The 9,182-nt window shown below is 55.8% G+C and overlaps 1 long non-coding RNA gene across 1 annotated transcript; it reads left to right on the forward strand.

The window, feature by feature from the left end:
- The first annotated feature begins 474 nt into the window (after positions 1–474).
- Positions 475–2,197, forward strand: LOC116797179. Its single transcript, XR_004360587.1, has 3 exons — positions 475–584; positions 930–1,269; positions 2,087–2,197. It is a non-coding gene; the product is annotated as an uncharacterized LOC116797179 (long non-coding RNA).
- The last annotated feature ends 6,985 nt before the right edge of the window (positions 2,198–9,182 follow it).

A 9,182-nucleotide genomic window follows, 5' to 3' on the forward strand; every position in this document is an offset into this window, starting at 1 on the left:
CTCCACTCCGATGTGCCAAGCCCCCGTGTCATCTGCTGCCAGCACAGGACAGTGCCTGGGACAGACACAGGTGGTGTTCCCAGGTGCCCTGGGAACATGCAGCTGCCTGGGCAGCAGCTCAGTGTGGAAAAGACAGGCACTGAGTGACCTGGATGGATTTGAGCAGGAAAAAAATGATGATGCCAAAACCCTCAGGCACAACCACTGGTGGGTCTGAGAGTCCTTCACCTGGGGTCCTGCGGCAGCTGCTGATCTGTGGGGAGGATGTGTGGGGTGGGCACCTCTCCCCTCTCCTGCCCCAACATTGTGACACTGACCCACCAGCACATGCCACCAAACCTGCCACCACCACTATGTTCCCAGGGTTGGCACTGCAGGGTCGCACTTGCAGGTGCAGCTCATCCCAGACTCATCCCTTTGCAGCTTGGAATGCTACAAAACCTCATCCTGGTGCCTGTGTTGTCACAGAGCTGGGCTCAGCCCTGGGGCTTCTTGCATTTCACCTTGTCCCAGGGCACCAGCCAGCTGGGCTGGGCTGGCCGCTACCCCAAGGATGGGTTTTGCTGAGGAAACACGGCATTCCTGTGCATGGTTTCTCTCTCTCCACAGTGGATGGGGCGGGCTGGGGTGTCTGGTAGGCCTTTGCAGGGGATTTGGACAACCCCCCCGAAAGCTGCCCTGTATTCTCTGGCTCCCAAGTGTGATGGCCCTGGCAGGAGGGCCATTCCAGGGGCACAGCTGAGCCTCAGCCCCCAAGGTTGAGCCCCTCGGGGCACAGCTGCCCCAGTGCCAGGCTCCTCATACAGCCCTTGGCCACCCCACTTTGTAGTTCACCTCTACAGAAACCCTGTCCAAGAAATCCAAAGCCTTGATTTTTTTTGTCATTTTTTTTTTTCTTTCACTTTTCTATTTTTGTTCCAATAACACAGAAATATTGGCTGGTTTGGTGGTGTAAGCACATTCTTTCTGGCATTTTTGCCTGTCCCTGGCTGTGCATTATTGTCCACCGGTCACATTATGTAGGTGCTGTTGTTCCAAGAGAAACCAAAGCAAGAATTTGAACTTTCAAGTGCTTCCTGCCATTGTCTTTTGCTTTTGTTTGTGCTGCTGACTCCAAACCAGATGGATCGGGCTCCTCTCCTTCCAGGGGGCGATGGGAAGTCAACACAGCCGGGTGAGGTTTGACAGCTTTGTCTTCTATTGCCCTTCATCCGTCAAGCCCAGCCAGTGGTGCTGAATCGGCCCTCGCATATGGATGTGGGGAAGGAGGTGGGATTTTATTTGAATTTCAGGGAGCTTAACACAGTAAGTAATGAATGAGAAAGAAAGACAGTGAGCAGGCGAGCAAGAGGGGACAGGCTGTAATCAAAATTCAGGACATTTTAAATAGGTGCTTTGTTGGGCATTTGTATGACTATGATAATGCCACAGCCCAGCCGATCCAAAGAGGAGTTACCTTTTTCAACAAAAAGAGATCACAATCAGCTTCTCTTGGGTGCTGAGGAAGAGCGGGTGGCTTGGGCTGCCTGGCCGGGCTGGCCTCATTTCCAGACTTCATTTTTTTTTGCCCCTTCTTGAGGCTTTCTGGGCTCCATCTCTCTGGGTGGATGGGGGGGTGGGGGGGTGGGAGAGGGGGGTCAGTGGCCCTGGGGGTCCTCAGCAGCTCGTGAAGGACAGGATGAGTCATGGTTTCGACCTGTTTTGCTATTGACCCAAAGCTGCTGCAGTGTTTGGTGCTGGAACATGGTCCTGTCCCCCAGATCCATCCCAGGCTGGGGCTGGAGCTGGCCAGCCTACTCCTGCAGCTTGGAGTCATTTTGGGCTCTTCCTGGGGTGTACATGAGCTTCACACCCTGCCATGAGGTGAGCATGGGGTTTTCAGTGCCAGCCCCCATGCCCTAAAACCCCTCTCACTCTACAGACTTCCATACTCAGAGGGCTGTGCCCCCCAGGGATGATCCCAGGCCTGGGATGTGTCAGCACAGGGACTGCAGGCAGCTCCCATTTCTTGGTACAGCAAATGTCCCCAGGAAAATGACACTGCTCCATTGTGTGTTAAGCAGAAATGTCTTTCTTCTCTTCCCAGAAATTCTTCAGCTGCCATGTTGCACTGCCACACCAGAAGCACCCACCTCTGGGAGTCCTCAGGGAGAGGTGACCTCTGATCTCACTCCAGGTGGGGCACAGACCTGCAGGTGCAGTGGAATTTTTGGCTTCTTCATTTTAACAGGTTTTTCTTCCTGACCCTATGGAAATGGCCAAGCATGGCAACATCTTGGTTTGGCTTGTTTTGGGGAGGACAGTGGATGGGGCTTGAGTCTGGAGGGATGGAAGGTTGAGTGGCTGGAGGGATCAAGGGATGTCTGGGAAGGGCAGGGGGGCATCACTAGGGACATGGAGGAGGGGAGGAATGGGGGGATAAGGGCTGACTGGGAGGGATGGAGAATAAAGGCATGACAAGAGGGATGGGTAGGGGATGGCACAGCTGCCCCAGTGCCAGGCTCCTCATACAGCCCTTGGCCACCCCACTTTGTAGTTCACCTCTACAGAAACCCTGTCCAAGAAATCTAGGAACTCCAAAGCCTTGATTTTTTTTCATTTTTTTTTCTTTTGCTTTTCTATTTTTGTTCCAATAACACAGAAATTTTGGCTGGTTTGGTGGTGTAAGCACGTTCTTCTGGCATTTTTGCCTGATCCTGGCACTGTGCAGTGAGGCCAGGGCTGCCCTGTGCTCCACATCTACTGGGCACAGGCTGGTGGAAGGGGTGCTGAGCCAGCACCCCCCTGTACCCACAGTCTTGGGCCAGCCTGCACCCCTCTTGTTGCAAGGACTGGGAGTGCCCCAGCACCCTAAGACTGAGGTTGCAGTCCCCCATCTGTGACCTCCAAATAGAAGCATCTGGAGAGAGATCCTAGTAAGTGTCACAGCACCTGTCAGTTACCCAAAGGTTTTGGGCTACTGGAAGACCTGGCTCCTCTCAATGGGGCAGGCTGGGCATGGGATGGGGCACCAGGCGAAGGGGAGCCTCCAGCTCCTCCACCTTCTCCTGGGAAAGCCCTCCAGCTACTGAGTGACTGAGCGTTTTAGGTGTAATTGAAGTAAATCAGGAGTCCAGGGAACTGCCACCCAGCTCCTGCCCCAGCTGGCAGAGTGATGACCACACTGAGACATCACAGTGAGAGCTCCCCAGACACACTGGGGTGTATGTGCAGAGGTCTTGTCCAGAGCAGGAAAATTGAGAGGTGGTTGGGCACATTTGGAGTCTGTCTGTGCAACTGCATCATGTTTGAGAACATTGCTGAGGACTGGACACGGGTAAGAAGGAATTTTTCAGCTGAGAAAATGAGAACTGAAGTTCCAGTGCACTCTTGGGGTGAGAGGAGGCTGCAGAGTTGCCACTTCCAGGCAGAGGCTCTCCTTGGCTGCAGAATTCATTCGGAGCCAGGATCTGCTTGTTGTGCAGTCATGTTTCAGAGCACAAACCATCAGTCCCGGGGTTGAGGGTCCCATGTGAAGGCTCAGCCTCAATTGCCCCACGAATGCATCACAGCATAACTACCAGGTGTTGGCCAGCCCATGTGCCTCTGTCTGTGTCCCCTCTGGCCAGGTGTGTGCAGGGCTCTGCTTGCTGGGTCCACTCTGCTCCTGCTCCATGCGTGTCCGGGTCCTCCAGGATGGCAGGGCTGGCATGAGAAGGGATCAGCATAGCCATGACCGTCCTGCTCGGGATAAACATGCAGCTGGTTGGGGAATTTTCCCCTTCTGGGGAGCCTCTTCCTAAAAAGTGGCAGGAGGACACCACCAGCTCAGCTGGGCCGAGATCTGCCATCGTGTGACAGTGCTGTTGGATGTGCTGTTCTCTTTGGCCTGCCCTCAGGGACTGGTCCCCACCACAGAACACTCTTGAATTCAGGCTGAATGAGAAGTTTCCAATTCAAACATTTGTCCCAACCATCCTCCAGTCCACCATCTCTCCAGCCATTCAGTTTTGCCTCACTGCACAGTGCCAGGATCAGGCCCTTGACCCCCAGCACAGCGCCTGGACAGGGAGCCTATCCCCACCGGGTCCCCACATTTCACCCTGCTCACATTCACAGCTACGGTGACAACTCTGAACCGCCTCCGTCCCATTTTCCACTCACTGCTCCCCCTCATTCAAAGGCTCTGTCCTTGTAAGCTATTTTTTTCCCCCTCCTATTCATTTCCTAGACGCCTCAATCCTTTTCTCCTGCCTAGCCCCTCTCCCAAGCAGCTGCTATGCTAATAAGCATGAGGCAGAAAAGGGATCCAGCCTTTGGAGGGCTGGGGAGGAGAGAAAGACCCCAGAGCCCTCCAAATGCTAAATAAATCCAAGGCTGGAGCAGCATCCCCAAACAAAGAGGCCTGGCCTCCCCCTTCTCTTCCCCTCTTTCCAATTCCACCACCTTTTCACATTCAAATCCATTAAACAGCGAGCAGAAAGAGCCTGAGTATTCATAGCATTGCATTAAAGAGAAAGCCCGGTCCCTTTCCATCGCGGCTGGGCGGAGGGAAGGGCTCTCCATCCCTGCCGGACTGGGAATCACGCAGCTCCGGACCCTCGGCTCGGTGGAGGGAGGACAAAAGCCCCTGGCATTGCACAGACAGAGTGGTTGCCTTTTCCCTGAGTTCCAGGTTTCTTCCCCACACGGGACCCCTGGGCTTCTCTACTGGGATGGAGCCCCTGGTTGCTGCAGGCAGCATGGGCAGCTGCTGGGGGCTGCATGGGAGTCTGGGGTGCAGCAAGGTGGGGACCCCCTATGTTTCCTGCCCTTCGACCAATGCTGGGGAGTGCTATGGCAATGGCAGGGCAACGGGGACACCCACATTCGAAGATTTCCCCAGGGCAAAACCCAAAGGCAGATCTCTTGGTCGCAGTGAAGGGTGAGGAGGGACAGTGCTCCTGCAGGGCCAGACACAGCTGAGGGTCACTGCCATCGCTGCCTCATCACGGCTGGTACCTGTCCAGCATGGCGGGTTGCCTTAGTCCCCTAACAGAGGTCCCTCATGCCGAACTTTTCTACCCATTTTGCCTATTTTGCCCTAATGTCGGAGTAGCTTTTTGGTGCAAAGACCTCAGATCTCGTTCCCTGAGACAAGGAGGAAGGGATGGAGGTAGACATGCAGTGGGTTTCATGTTGACTTCTGAGGCTGGTGGTGGGATGCCCAAAAGGATGGGACTCTTCTCTGGAGGAAAAACAGGGAGGCATTTTCTTCTTCTGCCTTCTGGGATGGAAATAGAGGCTACCTGCAGGAAGGATTCCATGTCCATGTTCTTCTCTTGACCAAATTTCTGCTGGAATCACAGGACTCCTGAAGATGAGGCTTTCAGTACCAGACACTGAAAAATGTTTTAAAACCATGGCTTTTAGCATGTGAGGATTGAAGCTGTCCGAGTGATGACAGCTGGACCATGGAGACTGTGATGGTCACATATGGTGCTCAGGAGCAGCAGTTCCTGGGACCCTGCCTGCACAGCTTGGTCAGTGGGGTGGGATTCAGCTCTGATCCTGGGGTGTCCATCTAAGGTGTCCTCTGGGTTCCACTGTGGAAGCAGGGGAGGGATGGCTGCACTTACACTTAAGCTCCTTTTGCTGCTTGAGTTGTCCTGGCGTGTCTTGCCTGGCCTCTGCTCCAGGGTCTGGAGGCCATTCCAGATGTCCTGGATGCACTGAAGCATCTCAGCTGGCACATGGTACTGTCTTTTGGTGCCTGAATCCTCCTCTGGACCAGTAAAATGAAGAGTCTGGAAGGTGATCCAGGCTGCCTGACAGGCCACCTCCATGTGCTCAGCCATATCCCACCCTGGGCTCCTGCATTCATGTTCACGTGATCACCAGGGCTCCATCCTGACCACTACAGGTGCTGCACAGCTTTGGGGTGCATGAGGGACCAGGTCAGCAAGAGATCTAGATCAGAAAATGGGGAGAGGTCAGACAACTCTCAGAAAACCTAAAATGACATTAAGCACTACATGGGACATGGGATACAGGAGATCAGACCCCTGTCCCTGCAGTGCAGGACCCCACAGCTGCATGTGCAGTGTCCTGAGTGTGTCCCTGCATGGGATCCATGGCTCCCTCACAGTGTGGGGTTGCTGGAGTGCCTTCACAGCTGATGCTTCAGGGCTGTAGGATCAGCTGATCTACCCCATCCTCGCTCCCCACTGCAGACCACCTGCTCCTCAGACTGGTGAGAGTGTTGTTCACTCTGGGACCTTTCCCAGCTCCACCACAGAAATCAGCTCTCTGAAGTGAATGTCAGCAGGAACCCAGAGAGGTTTCTGAGAACAACCTCTCCCTGTCCTGTGAAGGAAACCAGTCTCAGCCTCAGATTCCCAATTCATGGAGAAGGTCCCTACAGCGAGGAACTTGTGTGTGCAAACACTACAGATTGACCCAGCATGCCAGAAACAGCGAGCGGGTTGTGCTGCTCCAGTTTCTGCGGAGGGATCTTGCCCTGGCAAGGGAGTGCCCTTGGGCAGACATTGGGCACCCATCCTGCACTGGCCTGACCAGGGCACTCACTTCTACCTTCCCCCCTCACCTGAGGTGAGATGTGGACAGTTGACCTGGCATGGAAAGAGCCAGATGCTGCCAATGCCAAGTCCTGCTCCTGTGTTACTCCCCAGGGGTCTCCCCATGGGTCAGTGATAGATGGCCATTGCCCATCATTGCCCTTGGGGACTCCTCATTCCCAGCATGACCAAGGGTGGAAGGGTCAGCGGGAGGAAGGAATGTGAGGCACCAAGCCCCGTCTGCACCCCGAACTGCATGGCCCAAGAAGGTGCTGAGAAGGGCAGAGAACACTGTGGATTTTTGAGGGGTCTTCCGTGAGATGACATGGTTAATGAGTAGTGGAGCACCACCATCCCTGCCACCAAGGCAGTGGCTGGAAATGCCCCAGCCCTTTTCTGGGGCTCACAGGTCCAACCCTGCTGCAGACTCCAGCCTCCTCTGAGCTCTGACACCTCCAACCCTGCAGGATGAGGCCCATAGCTCTACTGGGCTGAGGGCTGGGAACACAAAAAGCCCCACATCGCTCCCAGACTGGTCCAAGGGATGCCCCAGCTGCCTCCTCCTCATCCTCGTGGGGCTGGCTGGGGGCGTTGTGTCCTGGACTGGACAGGCTGAGCCAGGGGACCTGCAAGCACTGTAGCGCTGCTGTCCTCCATTGTGGCTGCATCCTGAGGGGCTGCAGTGTAGTGGGACCATCCTGGGCAGGTCTACCTGCAGCAGCAGGTGGGACAGAGGTCCGGGGCATCCCTTCGAGGGGTTGGCCAGGGAGAAAGGTCTCTGCTTAGCAATGCAGGAATGCAGGTCGGGCTGAATGCGGCGGAGGCGGGTCTGATCTGGTGCCCCACTAAGCCCCCATTCTTTCCCAGCCGGTGCATCTTGTATTCAGGCTGCCTGCTCCTAAGCAGAGCGTCTTTAATCCTTCCCTTGTCTCCTCCATTCCCTTTCAGGCCTTTGGCCAATGGGAAGGAGATGAGCAGCTCTCTGCAGGAAGGAAATTAAAAGCGAGGAGGAGGGTAGGGAGGAGGAGAGTGAGGGGAGGGGGACTTGGAAGAGGAGACAATCCTGGAGTGGAGATGCCAGTCATCGGGATCTCAATAGCCCCATTCACCCTGCCCAGCCACACAGAAAATCAGGGTCACCAGGATCCATGCCCTGCCTGGAGACAACTGTTGCTTTATTCTTTTTAATTGCTGGAAAACGCAGAAAAGTTCACTTGTGTGTGTGGCTGGCTCCGGTGGGGGCTGCGCCGGGGGGCGCGGGCGGCGGAGGGGCGGGAGGGACGGGATAGAGTGCGACCCGCGGCGAGAAGGGACACAAAAAGCAGCCGCACGTGAGGGTGGAGGCTGCGACCCGGTGCGGCAGAGGAGCCATCTGTACGGCTGGGCAGCCCGAGCAGCGGGCGGCTCGGGGACGGGGCGAGCACTGCGTTGGGAACACGGTGGCATCGGCCCCCGGCACGCATGGGAAGAGTTCCTGGTGTGTTGGGGTGGAGGGGGTAGCCCCAGAGCCGGCGGCCAGGCAGAGGAAGGAGCTGTGCAGATAGACACGTGTGGGTAGATGGACAGGTGTCCCCACATCTCTGGGCACCGAGGTGCCTGGGTGATGCTTCTGGCTGGAGACAGAGCGATCAGGCAGCTCAGAGCACACACACCCACATGGGGCACCATTGTCACATTGACACCCAACCCAAGGGTGCAAACACATCTCCCAGATGGACATACAGCTGTACCACCTCCCCTTTGAGATGCTACTCCAAGTGCCACCCCAATCAGGTGGATGGTTCCACCTCTGCGCCCATGCAGCCATCCCCAGGAATGTCCAGGAGAACACCTGTGCAGCCTCAGGGCTCTGGCGAACAGCTACCCCAGCTGCCCTCCCACTCTACCATCCATCCTTCCTGCTGTCCCATGCAGCCAGATGTGGCTGAGCACCAGTCTTGAGGCACAGGCCACCACGGGCCATTGCCACCCCTCAGCAGCCCAGCAGTGCTGCAGTAGCAGGTTGGTAGCTTCCCTCCGGCTCTGAGGGGTGGTGAGTGCCAGGGGACATGCTGAGAGAGGACACAAGTGCCTGGGCCACAGATGGAGCCAGTCCCATCCTGCCTCCATCAGGGACACCTGTGCATCCTCCTCCAGGCCTCCTGTGAGCTTGGGGTGATTTATGCCTGTTGCAGCCCCCAGATTTGGGTAGCACTTCCCTCCCCAATCCAACATTGTCTCTCTTTGCTCTGCCCTTCGCTGAACAGTCAACTGTTCTTTATGAAGAGCACCACAGATGGGCTCATAAACACTCTGTGATCCATGGAACACAAGGCAGCATCTTCTGAGGTTTCCCTGATAAACATGCAAACCCCTTGCAAGTCATAGGGTTGGAAGAGACCTTAAAGTTCATCTCATTCCACCCCCTTGCCATGGGCAGGGACACCTTCCACTAGCCCAGTGGTTGCTCCAAGCCCCATCCAGCCTGGCCTTGGACACTTCCAGGGATGGGGCAGTCACAGCCACAGCTGGGCAACCTGTGCCAGGGCCTCACCCCCCTCACAGGGAAGAATTTCTTCTCAATATCCCATCTAATCCTGCCCTCTGGCACTGGAAGCCATTCCCTGTGTCCTGTCCCTCCATCACTTGTCCCAAGTTCCTCTCCAG

The sequence above is a fragment of the Chiroxiphia lanceolata genome, chromosome 21, assembly GCF_009829145.1.
Source record: "Chiroxiphia lanceolata isolate bChiLan1 chromosome 21, bChiLan1.pri, whole genome shotgun sequence".
NCBI classification, from domain to species: Eukaryota; Metazoa; Chordata; class Aves; order Passeriformes; family Pipridae; genus Chiroxiphia; species Chiroxiphia lanceolata.